The sequence below is a fragment of the Pteropus medius genome, unplaced genomic scaffold, assembly GCF_902729225.1.
Source record: "Pteropus medius unplaced genomic scaffold, Ma_sr-lr_union100, whole genome shotgun sequence".
NCBI lineage: Eukaryota > Metazoa > Chordata > Mammalia > Chiroptera > Pteropodidae > Pteropus > Pteropus medius.
This window is the reverse complement of record NW_024348304.1, coordinates 2,648,629-2,666,210: the sequence shown is the minus strand read 5'-3', so window position 1 is coordinate 2,666,210 and position 17,582 is coordinate 2,648,629. Positions and strand designations below refer to the sequence as shown.

General features: G+C 39.6%; 1 long non-coding RNA gene across 1 annotated transcript; it reads right to left on the bottom strand.

Annotated features, from left to right (window-relative positions):
* Window positions 1–237: 237 nt before the first annotated feature.
* LOC120616229 (uncharacterized) lies at window positions 238–11,909 on the bottom strand. The gene is made up of 3 exons (XR_005656531.1): window positions 11,582–11,909; window positions 3,394–3,498; window positions 238–2,772 (listed from the first exon to the last, which is right to left on the bottom strand). It is a non-coding gene; the product is annotated as an uncharacterized LOC120616229 (long non-coding RNA).
* Between the last annotated feature and the right edge of the window lie 5,673 nt (window positions 11,910–17,582).

Genomic DNA, 17,582 nt, shown 5'->3' with positions numbered 1-17,582 from the left:
TATAAATGAGATCATGTTATTTGTCTTTCTTTGACTGATTTCACTTAGCATAATACCCTCTCTATCCATCTATGTTGTCAAAAATGGCAAGATTACATTCTTTTTCATCACTGAATAATATTCCATTATATATATACATGCTACATCTTCTTTATCCGTTCACCTATTGATGGACACTTCGGTTGCTTCCATATCTTGGCTATTATTAGTAGTGCTACAATGAACTTAGGAGTGCATATATGTTTTCGAATTAATGTTTTTGTTTTCTTAGGATAAATACACAGAAGTGGAATTGCTGGGTCGTATGGCAGCTCTATTTTTAATTTGTTGAGGCACTTCCATACTGTTTCCACAGTGGTTCCACTAATTCGCCATCCTATCAACAATGTTTGAGGGTTCCCTTCAATCGACTCGAAGTTTAAGTTTATTGAAGCAAGAAAACTTGGACATAATTTAATATGGTTACAAGAACCTAGAGGTGAAGTATTTTGAACTAGTTAATAATAACCAAATGATCTAGGGGATTATGCATTAACCATTAACAACAACAACAAAATCACTGGATCCCTCCTCTTTGGTTGATTTCCAAAATCATATCTCAGAGGTCTTGGCACTTGATGTCTGAATTTAAATATTTGTCTCTACAATTTAAGGACCCAAAATATTTTGTTCTGGGTCATTAAAATCTTTAGAATACTAAGCTATTCTCTCTCAGCCTCTCTGTTCAGGAGAATGTCACTCAGGAATGCATCCCTATCTGAATTCATGGGGGAGATAAAGCAGAACTTTTATTAAGGAAATCCATTTCCTCCAAAAGGGCAAGGTGTGAGAAGGACCATTCTGCCAGCTTAATGTAAATCTCGTAGCATCGGTGTGCCCTGTGCCATGCAAACTGCCAAATGGAAAGGCACTTGCAGGCTCTCTCCGCAGAATACCCGGGCTCAGAAAGGACAGGTGTTCTGTCTGCCTCGGCTGGGCACATCCTCCATGCAGCAACTTAAGGTCTACACTGCCGAATCTACCCGTGGCTCCTGGAGTCTAGTCTCTGTTGGCTGCCTTCTCTCAGGATGGCTAACATCATGAGAATGTTCTTGTTTTCCTTTCCCATCTCTCTCTCTCTCTTCACAGATGCAGCACCAGCGGTGGAAAAGCCTGACCTGACACCCACCGCCACCTTATCAAGGACAATCTCGGAGGACAAGGTCGACTTTATCTCAGCCCGCATCCTGTGCAATTATGGTATTTGGCTGGCGTTGCCGAACAGAGGCTGAAATCCATCAGGTTCTAGTTAATCGGCCTTGAGTAACCACAGCTGGTTGGCCGGAAGAAAACGATTATGAAATAAAGTTGTTTTGTCTTAGTAATAAAGATTACTGATACGCAGGGCAACATGGATCTCAGCGAGGTTAACCTTTTCCTATATATAAAGGCTCTGTATGATGTGAGGGAAAAGGAATTATTTCTGTAAAGCCTTCTTCATTTCATAGTTTGTGTCTTGTCCTTTCTTTTCACCCTTACTTAATTTCTCACCAGTCTTGAATTTTTATTACTCCTCAGTGAAACACATATTAACCCTTTGGATGTTTTCCAAACGGACCAAACTAAAAATTTAATGGACGTGAGATCAGCTTCCTTCTTTTTAATTAGTCTTCAGACTTAATCTTGTCTTGTTTTATTAAAAATCAGTTTATCTTGCTCATGGTGAGGCTGTGAGTTATTCACATTGCAGACAGGAGGATGACGGTGACAGCAGATGGTATGTCTTGTGATGTGTGGTGTAGTGTGAACTGTATGTACAGCCCACGAAAGAGGCTTGCAGGGTGTGGGGGACGCCCCCTCACTGTCTGCACAACACAAGCGACAGCACACTTCTCATCCCATAATTTTGACTCCTTCCAACAACGAAAGGTGATCGTGATTTATCTGGCAACTGTGGGAAGGCATGGATGGTGGTGTGGTAGTTAACAACACAGATTCCAGAGTCCGACCCAAATCTGCCACTCACTAGCTGTGTGCCCTTGGGAAAATTGCTTAACTACTCTGTAGCTAGGTTTTCTCAAATTTAAAATGAAGATGATAATAATATCTGCCTCATGTGATTATCATGAGAATTAAATGAGTTAACACATAAAACGCTTAGAACAGTGCCTAACCATTTAATGAGCACAGTAATGGTCACTGTTGATTACACTAAAATGGCTAAAAAAAACAGGGTTGGCCAGGTCGTGATCCCATCGGATAGTCAGTAAGCACAGCTGGCAAGGTTTTCAGCTCTGAATGCTTCTACGTGAAACTTGACTTCGGGCTATGACCATCTAACCAGAGGCTCATAAATAAGATGGACTGTGGTCAAACCTGTCACGATGATGTGTCTTCTCATGAGAAAATAAATAAGAATGCGCATAAAAGTAGGTTTCGTTTGGCAGGGTAGCATGAGAGCGAGAGCAACCAAAGGAAAATGATTTGTCAGAGGCCAGTGAGCCCGACAAGGAGGCTTCCAGGGTCTGCCTGTGCCACAGCTGTCGCGGCCCCGACAGCGCGTGGCCACAGTGCCTGCAAGTTCCTCCCACGAAGGGACGCGTTTCAGCTTCTGGGTTTCCAAGCTCACTCCAGCATCCATGCCTTGGCTGTTGCGCTGGCTCCTCTGTGTTCATAATTACATCATTAATGTAAATGTACCACCAACGATCCTTAATTACATCCTCTTAATTACACACCGATGCAGACATATGCCAACTCCCTGCTGTCAACGTTCAAGTCAACTGGTCAACACTAAGCAAAACAAACACAGAGAGAGACAGGGAAAATGATCGGTGGCGGCCCGGAATCAAAGGCGTGCTGAGGAATGTGTAGTCGTAATAATTTCTCTTAATTTTTTGGTGTGCGTTTAAGTTTTTGGAATTGGTTTTCAGGCGTCACAACACCTCTTTTTCATTTTTATGACTCTTCTCTGACTTTCTGAAAGATGACAGAGGAAGAAGTTTCAGGACAGACTCTAGGTGTCCACTGTGTGTTTGCTTATGAAATTTCGCGATATCATGCATACATTTGTGTATTTTCGTTGATCTTGCAGTATCTTCTTTTATTTTAGCTGAATACATAAAAGTCAAACATGTCAAAACACATAGATCCTCTTTAAATGCAAAAAATGGCGACAATCCATTATTATGAGTCATTATGATGTATTTTATAATCTAAAGTGAATTTCTTCCTAAGTACCTATTTCTCACCACAGTAAATGCGCATAGTTCTTATTAAACTTTTTCAAGTGACCTAATGGAAAGATAACTTGAGAATAAATGTGTTTTGAAAGTAATAACCACTGTCGATTGAAAGAAAATGAAAACTTTCTCTTTTTTTCTCAAAGGTTGATATGATGGGCGTGGGGCTTACCTGTATTTTCAGTTGCTAAGAAAAGACTGTTTTCCAGGCATCATCTTTTTAGATGGCATTTACAGCTGGTGGATTTTAAGATCATCTTTTGCTGATGAATTGTCTCTAGATGTAAGGAAGGGAATATATAGAATTAAATCATTTTAGCAAAATATTAGAAAGTGAACTATTTTAAATGTATCATTATGAAAATAGGACTTTCATAAAATCTTCACTTTTTTTAGCAATTTTTTTTCTTTAATAATATTCAGTGCTGCTTGTGTTTCCATTTCTATAGTGAGCTTCCTCACATCTGTTTTCCATTTTTCTTTAATTTCCACTCATGACCTTTGGCCTATTCTCTGTGTTTGGAAAAAAAACAGGAATTAAAGTTGACATTATCTCTATGCCTTCTCCAAAATGCATAAATTCACATTTTTAGCCTGCCTTATATCTAAGCACAGGCTTTCTGACCACAGAATCAATTTATCTGTTGTTCAGTAGGAAGTCCCATAATGTTCAAAATAGAGATCTGTGACCTTGAAGTTTGGGTTTCGGGGTGCAGCCAGGGCTTCAGAGCACCAGAGTATTCATTCTAGAAAATCCCCAAAGCATGACACAATGCAAAGTTCTTTTTATAATTATAATTTAGTCTCTTGCATGAAACTGAAGAAGTGATGCTAATATAAGAATTACATAGTACCTATTGAAAACAGCATTACGTAAATGAGCAGGTACTTAATGATCATGCTTAAGAAGCCAAATTATTCACCGAATGTAACACTAAAAATAACAGAGAAATTTGATGCTATACTAATGCAGACTCTACATTAGTACACAGAGCCTGGGCTATACAGGACCCAAGGTAACACATACTCTGAATACTGAGTGACTAGGTGAAGGATTACCCAAAGGAGCCCCGCCTTTTTAAAATGATGCTGGATGTAATGTAATAGACGCTTTTATTTTGCCTTCTGTTCATTGAGTTTTAATTTACATAGAAAAAAGGGAACAGATCTTCTGTATAAAATTTGGTGTATTTTCCATAAGTATGTGCCTGGGTTCTGTGCCTTCTTAAACAGACTATGCCTAGAAAAGATAATAGTTTTCTTGGTATCCCTGGCTCAGAAACTATTGTTTTAAATACAATAGTGCCATCGAGTTCTAATAATGTGGCTGGACATCTTTGCCCCTGCATTAAAAGATGGTTGTGCTTTATCTTACCGGTTTCCTGTAGATTTTCTGCCAACTTGTTTGTTTTAACTTAGTTATCTTTATGTGCCTGAGCCTAACACAGGGTCAGATAAGATGTTCAACAAATATTTATAGTGATGAATCAGATATCAAATGTCCAGGCTTGTGGGCATTGGATGTATAGCGAATGTGAATAATATTGAGAATTTTTGTCCTAAGGAATCTTAGTAACATTAATGAGTTTTTAGAGCTCGCAAAGTATTTTGCTCATGCAAACTGGGGTGAGCTTGCTACACTGATGTTTTGGAAGCTCTGCTGACATAGAACTACTTGTGCCACTGACCGAGACTCCTGAGAGACAGCCCTGCCAGAGGGGTCAGTCACTCGGGGCTTTGTAGAGACAAGAAGACTGCTCCAGAGGGGCAGACGTCCCCTTACAGAATGGGATGGGTCCTGTGACAGTCTGTTCAACAATAGCCCGCTTCCACAGCATAGGGGTTACTGCGAGACTGTTTTACATTTTTGAAAGCGCAGAGACAATTAGCTTTCTTATGTTTATAACTGGCAAAGATCACCGTGCACGATCTCGAAACATTTGATTTTTACAAGAAATATGCTCAACTGGGATGGGCCGAAAGCAACACGCCACCCTCCCTTCGCCCCAGTGTGTGTCGCTCATGTGAATACGATGGAGACAGAAGTAAAGAACCCCTGACCTTCAGTCTTCACTCTGGTAAAGGTCATCCGACAGAGGATTTATACAAAGTCCCTCCAAACCAGAATTCCCTGAAAGGCTGAAACCACAGATAATTAGGTGAATAATTATTACCCAGAACTCACGGAGGAGAGAGAACTATGTTATTGCCCAAGACAGATGGCTTCGGGCTGCCACACACTCCACTCCCGCCCCAGCCTGCCCTGACGTGCAGGGGCCACTAACCAAAATCACAGCTTTTCTACTCCTTCTGGCATCCGCAACCAGTTTTACAAGTTTTCTTAAAAGAGTGAATTACTTCCTATTTATACAGAATGCTTTTTATACAGATTTTGCCACATATTTCAACATCAAATAGGGCATTGCCCTTACAAAAGCTCCATCTGTGGGGAGAGAACACAAACTATCCTGGGAAGACACAGGTGAGCCCAAAACAAAAATAGGGACCTTATGATTTTTCCTATGTTTACCATTTAGGAACATTTTTTATTCATTATCTACTCGTAACAGTGCCTGGGTCTCTGGGTCTTTTTCTTCAGATATCTTCACATACAGTTCTTTGAAGTTATAATTTTTTTAAATTTATTAATGCTTTTCTATCCCTAAAGAACAATATGAAAGTAACCAAAATATTTTCCATGATGTAGAGAAGTATATAAATAAATCAGAAACCCTAACAGAGGCTAGCTATTTCTGTTCCTCCTCATGCCTGAAAACTAGAAATTTATTTTTGGTTGACTTTGTATTCTTCTCTCGTGTGTCATAAGAGTGATTGTCCAAGTAACAGAGATGATCTTTTCTTGACACCGGAACTGTAAAATATGAGACATAAATTATTTTATCCAGCCAACCATTTGTACAAATCTTTGTTTAAGCATTCTGTACCTTTAACTCTTCACTCTTCCTTTCCAAGTTTCTTAGTTTCTTTTTGAATACATCTTCTTCCCAACAAAGTTTGTGTATCCGGTGTTTATTCTCACTTTCTTTTTTTAAAAAGAAATTAGTCTTGGCATAGCACAGGCATACTCTCGATGTTCGTTCCCTCCTACTTCTTATAATAAAGATTCAAAGACAATTCCAAAAGAACCAGGGGTTCTTGGATTCTCTGAGCAGCTAAGGCACTTTGTCGGGGGTGGGAGTTCTTTTTTAAAATAATTTTTTTTTCCTTTTTACTTACAGTTGGCATACAACGTTATGTTAGTTCAGGTTACAACTCATAGAGTGACCCCTGCAATAAGTCTAGCCCCATCTGGCACTACACATAGCTATTACAATAATACTGACTGTACTCCCTATGCTGTACGTCACGTCCGCATGACTGTTGGTAACTACCGATCTGTGCTGCTTAATCCATTTCCCTTTTCCACCCACCTCCCAGCCCCACTCCCATCTGGCAATAATCTAAATGTCCTCTGTATCTATGAGTTGGTTTCTGTTTTGTTTGTTTATTTATTTTGTTCTTTAGATTCCACAAGTGAAAACACATGGCGTTTGACTTTCTCTGACTGACACCACCATACCCTCTAGGTCCATCCGGCTTGTTATATATGGCAGGATTTCATTTTTTTTTTTTAATGGCTGAGTAATATTCCATTGTATATATGTACCACCTCTTCTTTATCCACTCATCCATTGATGGATACCCAGGATGGATATTTTGGCTATTGTAAATAATGCTGCAAGTAATATATGAATGCAAATGTCCCTTCAAAGTAGTGTTTTGCGTTTCTTCAGATAAATATCCACAAGTGGGATTACTGGGTCTTTCTTTATCTCTTGATATAGTCTTTGTTATAACTCTATTATGTCTGATGCAAGTATTGCTACCCCAACTTTTTTTTTCATTTTCGTTTTTATGAAATAACCTTTTCTATCCCTTTACTTTCAGTATGTGTGTGTTTTTCAGTCTGAAATGAGTTGTGGGCAACTCTTGTTTTCTTACCCATTCTGCCACTCTATGTCTTTTGATTGGTGCATTTAATCTTTAATATTTAAAGTCATCATTGATAAATATGCATATATTGCAATTTTATTATTCATATTTTTTATCTTCTTTTCTTCTTCTTCTTAAAGAAGTCCCTCTAAGATTTCTTGTGATATCGGTTTGGTGGTGATGAACTCTGTTAGCTTTCTCTTATCTGGGAAGTTTGTTATCTGCCCTCCGATTCTAAATGATAGCTTGGCTGGGTATAGTAATCATGATTGTAGGTTCTTGCTTTCTATCACTTTGAATATTTCCTGCCAGTCCCTCTGGCCTGCAAAATTTCTGTTGAGAAATCAGTTGACAGTCTTATAGGAGCACCCCTAACTGCTTTTCTCTTGCTGCTTTTAAGATTCTCATTTTCTTTAACCTTTGGCATTTTAATTATGAAGTGTCTCTGTGTGGGCTTCTAAGGAACTTTTTAAAACAATCATCCAGCAGTAAATACTGTTTGTCCTGGGCCATCCTCGTGGCTCCCTCCACGGCTCTGCCGCTTGCCCTGCTGCCCACGGCCGACAGTCTGGGCACCTCACCCCAGCATCCCCTCATCTTCTAGCAGCACGGTCTCCTTCGCACCTGGAAAGTTGCAGCAAACATCTACATCCTCCCCGAGGGGCTCATGGAGACTCTACTGGTCTGGGGACTGCCTGGAAGGGCATGAGAGCAGAACTTGGAAGTGCAAAGAATTCAAAAGAGAAAGGAGAGGGAGACAGGGGAAGGAAGAGGAGCTGGCAAATAAATCTCTCAGTGCTTCCTTCTCTCACATCTTCAGTGCACGGCATCCAATGTTGCTTTGGGGGAGACGCGCAATTTACGCAGTCTTTTCTTATTCAGCTCTGGCCAGCACGGTAATGGTACATTTGCATTTTCTCTCCCTCCTTCTCTCACTCACATCCATTTTTCCTTCCTCCTTGCTCCCCTTGGGATTACGTTCCTCCAAGAAAACATCAGCACATGATCTTATCCACAGGCTCAAACTGGGGCTCAGGTGCCATTTTTACTATCTTATATTTGTGATGGTTTAAAGGTATCTGTATCCTTCATAGCACCTGGTATTGTACAAAATACCTAGTAGGTGCTAAATACATATTTACATTTTTGCCAGAAGATCCCCTTTAGTTTAAAAAAAGAAATAAAAAGTGATATGTGTCTAAACACCTAATGGATATCACAAATCAAAGGCTTGTCTTTTATAATTTATCTTTATAAAATGAATAAGTATTTGCATTGAAGCATTATTTATCAGACAGTCCCCATCAGATAGGTAACATTTTAAAGCTATCTCTGAAAATGAGAGAAGTAATATTTATAGTCGAAAAGCAGAAATATCCACTTTTATAACCTACATTCTTAACTTGGTTATTACTAAATTTTTTTTCACATCGTTTTCCCTAAAATATGAAAATGTTGAACTGGAATTAAAGGTGTACAAGGCATTTGTGAATCTACATAAAGTATCTTTTTTTGTGGAGCTATTTTTACTGAGGGCTCAATCATCAACATCTGTCTTTCTGTATGCCAAAATACAAATTCCTTCTCCCCACACTACTTCTCGTTTCCTGGATCTGAGTTATGCTGGTTCTCTCTCTCTCACACACACACACACCACACATACAAAACTTTTTTTTCAGTTGAGTATCCAAATATTTTTATTTAAATATACCTTTGATCCTGGTTTTTATTTTACTTTTTCAAAAATGAGAACTGAGATTCAGAGATTGCTTAAGGCCACAAAGCACAGAGTAGTAATATTAGAACATAAGTTTTAATTCTGAAAGTTGCCTTTTTATCAGGCTAGAGAAGGTCCCATTTAGACACTTGGTGGCTCTTTCAGAAGAAGTAAAACTTCTGCAGGTGTAACTCTGGCCAATCATCTCTCTTCTCCGTAGAGAGAATATTTTAACTGTCTCTACAGAGTTAAGACACTCTCGGATCCTTTAGTTTTAAAGACATCGAGGGACCTTTCAATACACAAAGAAGAAACAGGACTCTAGAGTTATCTGCTCTGTAGTGACTGTGGATGTCCTGGGAGTGGTCCTGCCATGGTAACAGTGATGATGGACAGTTATAGAGGATCTTGAATTACATGTGTCATGCGAGCCCTTACTGATAGATTCTGACTGCCCATTATAGAATTGATATTAATACAGATTTGCTAAAACCTTGAATGGAAAGTCATTTTCCTGTAATCTCACACTCATGTCGCATCAGTAGTAATTTATCTGTATTTGTGTTAGTTGAGGGGTTTTCTACCAATTCACTCCCTTCACATACCTAGAAGACTGGAGAGCACATTTTTTAGGGTATGCTGACTGGAAATTAGGGGGAAATTTTTATTAGAGAGAGCTGTAAATGCCAGAAGTGAATCTAATTACTTAAATCAATTAAGTCCCTTGTAAAGAGCCACTGAAGATAATGCGGAACAGGAGAAAAATGATCTTGCGCTTCGCTTAGGAGCAGACTTTGGGGTGCCTACAATGAGTAGAAGTGAGAAAGTAATCTGAGATGCTACTGAATTGGTCCATGCAACTTCGACTAGAATCCTGGGACAGAAGCAAGGGGCAATAGGGTACAGAAGCTCTGTGACTTGATTCCTCTCTTTCCTCTCTCCAGCTAGGCTCCAGAGACCTAACTGGTCTCACCTCTCCGCAGCCGCCCAAACTGAGGTGAGAGGCGGACAGAATCCGTGCCGACTGCTCACAGAGGTCCTCAGTACCGCGAGGTGAGAGCCACACCTACAGCCCCTCACGTTAGTTTAAGCTGCAGTTGCTCTAGGCAAGATTAAACGTTCTGACTAGTTTTCAAACGAAAGTGCTAGCTGTAACTTCTAGGTTTTATAAATGTAAATCTGAGGCCTAATCGTAAGGCTCTCACGCTCCAAATAACCTTAGCCTCTAACGTAATAGTAACGTGGAGGTGCTTGCCTGGTATTTGGTTGTGGGTGTTTGTGAGGACTGGGGGTGCACGCACATACATTCTGCATCACTGATTTTACTATGGGTCAAAATTCAGTCTGTTCCTTCTGGTTCCCCACACCCTCTTCATTAAAAGACATTTTAAAGGACATTTAAAAATAATTTTTAGATATTATGTTATTACCTTTATGACATAGGCTTATTATGACATCTTGTCATCTTTTGTAATTCTCAGTGGCAGTAATCAATCTCCATTGCAATGATCTCTCTTCCTCGCTGCCTGAACTCTGACTTTTCAAATAGATGCTGGCAACATCAAAGTGTAACTATGGGCCATAAGACAATTCTAACAGCTTTTGGGGTTAAATACTAAGATGACTTTCTTTTATTTCTCCAAGGACTGATCTCCAAGTAAAAGAACAAAATGAACAGACAACCAAGATTAAGCCCTCATTGTAACAGACTAGCAAATAGTGGCCACTTAGCTGATCCTAGTAAATACTTATTCAATTCAATTATTATAACATTTGCCTAAATGCTGCTTTCTTCCTATAAAGTTTAATAGTTTAACTGAATATTTCCAGCCCAAAGAAAATAATTTTATTATATTGGCCACTGATCCATTCTTTCAGAAAACTACTAGGTGAAGATTGAAAAAAAAAAAAGGCTTATTTAATAGTTCCTATATAATTAAAGAGAAAATAATATACCATCGACCTCTGTATTAGCATATAAAACCTTGCTAAGATAACTAAATATTAATAATGCCTTCTCATCCTTCAAATACAAATTGAGATAAATAGAATTTCTAAATGAAAATGTAGAATCACTGAACCAAATTTAGCCAACACGATGTGGCTCTTACTCTTTCAGAAACAAGAAACCTGGATTCACCTGTATAACCACAAAAATTCTGATTCAAGAAAACATTCACTGATTTTTCCATGTCAGGAAAAAGACTTCATCTTTTTGATCATCTCTAACCACCATAAACAACTTTAGAATGAGGAAAAATGAAGACAAATCTAATTACTTAGTAGCAGTATTTACAAAAAAAAGTATTCAAAAAAATGTGGTCTCGATTTTAAATTCAAGTTTTATCAAAAGCCATATTTCTCTAAACTAGTTAAGCAGACAGCGGTCTCCTCGATCTGCTATTACTTTGAAAACATCATGATCTGCTGTTTATTTTTTAATATTTAAAACTTAAAGGCCAAATATAGTTAGTTGTTAAACTGCTTTTACTTCCCTTACAATTTCCATAATATGTGATCTTTCAAATGTGCAAATCGATTTGTCCCCTTGGCGCAGTTATATGCATAACAGGCTCTCACCAATGCATTGGCATAACAAAATCGTTCACTTCACTTTTAGGCTGTAAACAGAGAAGTTACAAATTCTCACCTGGAAAAGCCTGCATATCTATTTCAAGTTTGACGACCTGAATGCTGGGAAATTCTCGAGACATCCTCCTTCGGTGTCCTGGGGGCACGGGGTGAAGGTGAGGCTCCTGAAGGTGTGACATCACACTTAGACACAGGCAAAGAGAAGGGACACAACTGAATGTTCCAATTCTTCACACCCGCGGAAGATTGTCTTTTGTGCGATTCTTAACCTGTGTTTGCCGCATTATTTGGGAGCTTTCAATTCTGCTATCTAGACGTCGAGAAAAAAATGGCCTGGGGAAAACTCCTAAAAAATGTCAGAGAGTAAAGCGTATTAAAGGATAGATCGAATAAATGGAACATACAGTGTTTAATATAGATAAAAACAGTGAAACGAATGCGAGTTTAATTCTTAGAAAGGGATAGAAAGACCGAGCAATAAACCTGAAACATTTATAAGGTACAGCTCATGCCACCTCAAACTGACGGCCGTGATGTCTTGGGTGCAGCCACCGATTCATCCCCCAGATGAGTGCTGCTTGCAGAATGCAAATAAAAGCTATAGCTGGGCGCGAGCTGCAGCTGTGGCCAGATGCTGGCCCTTGCTCTCGCATCTCGGGCAGAAAAGTGCGCTTTGTATTAAGGCACCTGTCACCTGCCGAGCTCCCTTGCTTCACTTCCTACTGCTACCATATAATTGCCGCAGACTTAGTGGCTTAAAACAACACAAATTTATCACCTTACAGTACTGTGGGTTAGAAGTCCGACGTGAATGTCACTGGGCAAATATCATGGTGTCAGCTGGGTCGCGTCCCTTTCCGAAGCTCTGGAGGAGAATCCATTCCCTTGCCTTGTCTAGCTCCTAGGGGCTACGTGCATCCTTTAGCTAGTGGCCCCTTCCTTCATCCTCAAAGTCAGCAGCAAACATCACTTCTCTCTGACCCTACACCCATGCTCACATCTGTCTCTGAGCAGCCAGGAAATGTTCTCCAATGTTTAAGTACATATGCGATTGGATGAGGTTCCTCTAGATAATCCGGAATAATCTCCTTAATCGCATCTGCAAAATCTCTTTTTCCATGAAAAACAACATAATTACAGGTTCTGGGGATCGGAGCAAGCACATCTTTGTAAAGCGATCTGGCCACCTGGTTCTCGTAACCACGTTGCCAGCAGGGAAGGTCAGGTCATGTGACGTGCATCACCTAGGACTTGCATGGTGTGGCCTTCTATCGGCTTGCTCCCTATTCCGAGTGTGTCGATCGACTCGGTCCCCTCGCTCCCCCTATATATTGGCAGTTTATTTAACAAACCGTGCGATCTAAGCGTCTTCATTTGGTCTGTCTTTCTGTCTCATGAGCTCGGGAATGGTCAGCCTGAGAGCGTACCTGGATGCTACCAACGAATCATCATTGCCCACACAACAGGATTCCCTCTTAGCCGGTCCTCAGTAGAAGCCTCAAGCCCCACCACCTCATATGTGTAAAGCATGATTAACTGCCAAGGAGAAAATAAAGAATTGGTCATTTATAAAACAAGTTTTTTACTGAAAGAATAAAAGATCAAAAAGAAACTTTGAAAGCTGAGTAGGAAGAAGCAGATAGAGAAAGGGAAGCGGTTTCAATTCGGTAGAAACGAGAAACCAGAAGTGCGTACTGTTTGGATGGCAGGGAACGATAACTTTAATCGAAACCTGGAGTCAAAGAGGGAAATAATTTGTGGTAGACGAGAGAGGCCGGCCTCAAAGCAGGAAGAATTTAGAACTAGAAAAATAACTCTGACTTTTTAGTAGGGCAGGCCCCCAAATAAAACAAAACAAGACATGACAAGACAAGAAAACGCTGATTTCGGCGTATTCTGGGCCTGAATGAAGACAAGCTCACGTTCTTTGTGCCTCGGGTTTTTCACTCTTACTTTTTAAGCTGGCTGCTGAATCCATGTTAGGCACCCATTATTTGCTGATCTACATTAATGCAACAAACATTTACTCTACGCCTGTTATATGCAAAGCATCGTGCTCCGTGGTTTAAGCCTGGCTTTTGAAAAACAAAAACTGAAACTAATGACTGTAGCACATAGTCTTGTGTGCCCTGGCTCCTGCCACCGTGCCCCCCAACCCCACTCACAGCTTCTCACATTGGCTTTCCACACACCTATCTGCTGTTCACACACCCCGTGCTCCTGCCACTCTCAAGGGCTCTGCGGTTGCTTCCTCCAGAATGTTCTTTTAAGATTCTTTTCCAAGTTGGCCATTCCCTGTGTTAGGTGTGTGTTCAGATGTCGCCTCAGAGAGGTCTTCTCTGGCCACTCCCTATAAAGTTCCACCTCCTACACCCACCCCAGCAATGACCTAAGGCGTAGCTTCTTCACAAGCACCTATCACAATTCGCAATCACCTTGTTTATCTGTTTACTTGGAGTTTGTCAATCTGTTTCTTGGTTTCTACTTACTGACACGCAAACTCCACGAGCCAGGAATTCTGTCTCTGTTCCTCATCATTCTGTCACCGTTACCCATCATTCCGTGTTTTGCACATTTCAGATAGAATAGGAATGATTAAATTCAAGGCAAAGTGAATGGGTAAATGAATAGGTGAATTAGATTATGTGTTCTGATAAAGTCAGAATTCATCATTCTACCGAGATATGAGATATGTACAAATTTAAAATTCTCAAGTTTCGAAGAGTATATGTTTGTAGTTCCCAAACCGTGTGCCAAAACATACCAGGGAACCTCGATTAACACATAGAGGTGCCACTGGATATTTTCAACGTTTGAGGAAATCAGAGCAGTAGTTGACATGCGCTGGACTCCATGGGAACCGCTAGATCCAGGCAGTTCACGGTTTCAACGTTAGATCACACTACACCTTTGGATGATGTCATATCTTTTTGAAGCTGGGTTTTCTGTAGTTGCTGTAATAAAAAGCAAGTGCCATGCAAAAATCAGCATGAAGCAGGAAATGAAGTTGGCGCATTTCAGTCTGACGCCAAGATTTGAGAAAATGTACGGTGCCCGACAGATAAGCAATTCCAGTTATTAAAATTTAAACTCTCCAGTAGCCACATTAAAAAAAAAAATAGTAAAAAGAAGCAAGTGAAATTAATTTTGATGATATGTTTTATTTAACCCAGTATGTTTAAAATATTACCATTTCACATGTAATTGATATAAAAATATTAAGGTAACATTTTTAATTTCTTTCTGCATCCTAAATCTTCAATTCAGACTAGCCATGCTTCAAGTGCCCGCACACATAGCCAGTGCTGGTCTGTAGCCATAAAATACTCAAGCAGGAGGCCTGTTCCACCACAGAATCTTTAACTGCTATTTTTTTTTAATTTAGAGAAAAAAAATTTAGCCAGATCTTATGGCAAATACCGATAACTGAACACGACTTAAAAGGGAATCTAAGAAGATAAAATATTGTTCGCATTTATTACAAAATAACAGTCTGTCAATTCCATGTTTTAATCATCTGATGTAATGGAATTCTTTTAATGAGATAATCTGTTTAAAGCATTAACCCAGTACATGGTCAAAGTAAAATCTGGCTAGGTATTGTCATTACTAATGCGAATGGGAACATAAAAGTCTGTCGCTATCCGTGAGTGACCAAGAAGTCAAAGCACCAGGGTACAAAGTCCCCATCAACTACTCTATAGGCTCTTTCTGGTAAACACCAGCCAAATAATTATGTCAGAATATGTTTGTAAATTCAATGCAGAAAGTGAGTGGTAAATTTAGCATTTCTTAAACATTTAAAAAACTTTCAGGATTCTGAGCCTTATTACATTATTCAGTTCTGAGGGTCTCAAAAGACAAGTCTAAAATCTATCTTTACTGTTTTGATCAAGACTAATCAGTGTTTCAACCAGGAATTTTTAAGAGTTTGCTGTTACTCATACCTCCTCATTCTGTTCTGCTTAGGGGCAAACTCTCTGTGCCAGTGTTTGATTTCTACTTCTCCATTAGGAAAACCCACTCGTCACTCGTCCAGGATCATTCCCACTTGGGCAGACATGCGGCCACTGTACCCATCCTCACCCCAGTTAAGGCAGAGCAAGCATCCCTTTCAGGCGTGAATTAACACTAACCTTTGTAAGGATATATTTAACCTCTTAAAAACCCTGCCCGTTTCTGAAATAGTCATTGTACTGAAATCAATAAATCACTGAACCCCAGTGGGAGGGAAATTTCCTGAGGTCCCCGAGGCCAGGCCTGAGTGGAACTAGTAAACACCGGTTTCTCACAGACATGCAATTAGAACATCTGTTTGTGTCTTCTACGCCTATTAAGATGTTTACCCTGTTAATTGTAGGCATAACATGGGGGGATCCATCAGAGCTTTTGTTTTCTCTCCCACCATAGGAATTCAATACAGACGTCTAACCCCAGCCAGCTACCTCCCCGGTCAATTAGCAACTCGTCCTCTTCAAGAGAATATAAGAAATGCGCTTTGTTGAAAGCAGAGGAGAAGTGATGAAAGACAATCGTGAGAAAAATCTGCGAAAGTTCCAGTATGGAGAACGGTGTTTCAGCACCGTCATGGTATTTAAATGGTTCTGAAGGTGCGTGATCACGTTGATTATATCACAAAGAGCCACCTCTGGGATCTAGGCACAGATTTTTGAGCCTCTGTAAACATTTTTAAATGCGAATGAAGTTCATTAACCTTTCCAGCTGTGCTGTTAATAATCCAGCTTGGGTTTTTCTGCATGAATGGGTAGTAATCTTTTGTATTTTCCTCAGTCTTAGAGTTTGGAGAGAAATAGAGAAAATGTACCTCCAAATGCCTGAATTAGAGGTTACTGAAAATTAGTAATTATATATTAGTAAATCATCTTCATTTTAAAGTTATATTAGATAAATAGAGAACTCATGAATTCGTAAAGTTAAACCATCTGAAAATGTTGAAGTATGGGTGAAATCGCATTATATAGGTCACAGATTACGTTCTGATAGTCTCGTAACCTTTAAAGGATGTTTAGCACACCAAAAATTTGGTTTCAGCCATCTGTCTATAATATTTATAAATGCACAAACTGCTCCATCAGCCTTTAAAGTCATCTTCGCTTGGTATTTCCCCTTAACTTGTTCTCGTTTACAAAAGTGATTATATAATAGCAAACGTCTACATAAAATCTCTAAAACATTTTTGACATTTCCTTCCCACAAAGTTCTATCAAATGATCATTCTAATATTCTAATGAGGAATAAAAACATAGCATCGATTCCATCTTCATTCATTATTCTGACAATTATGAATAATGACATTGGTCAAGAATAATGACATTGGCTAAGAATAATGATGACAAAATAAAAGCATGAAGTTGGAGATATTTAGCAACTAGCTTGCTCGCTGCATCCCGCACCGTCTCTGAAATGTAACAGCTGGTTAAGGAGTGTATCTCTACGGCACCAGCCTTTAAAAGAGGAAATTAAAGAGAACATAATACTCACCTGAAATTAAATTTCAAGATGGACTTCACATCACTACCTAAGTTAAAAATTCTGAACTTCCTCAAAGGTCAGCACGATCTAAGTAAAAATTCATTGGTTAAGCATTCTGCCTAAAAGTGATAGATTTCCAACATCTGGAAATACTCCTTTGCCTCCCTTCTAAAACTCTGAAGAACTACTCATTGCCGAAGCTTGATGAGGAAATGTTATTTAAGTGGCTGTGGAACAGGTATTCTCACCTTGGAGCTGTATTACCACAGGAATTTTCCAGTTCACAGAATACCCTGGGCTGTTCATGGCTAAGATGTATATTTTGAAAAGGTTGACGGAAACTCCCGCTTAGCTCTCAGAACCAATTCTCTCATCAAACAGCTTCCATACAGCTTAACAGTCACTTTATCCACCGTCACCAAACTCAGGCACTTCAGTACCTTCGAGATTCACATTAATCCTTTGTCCTTATAATATTACAAATTCTATCTCTGGGTTAAACCAGGACGGTAGCTTCGTTGGGGGTTGGATCCACGCGGGAGTGATTTTGACCTGTCGCCGTTGCC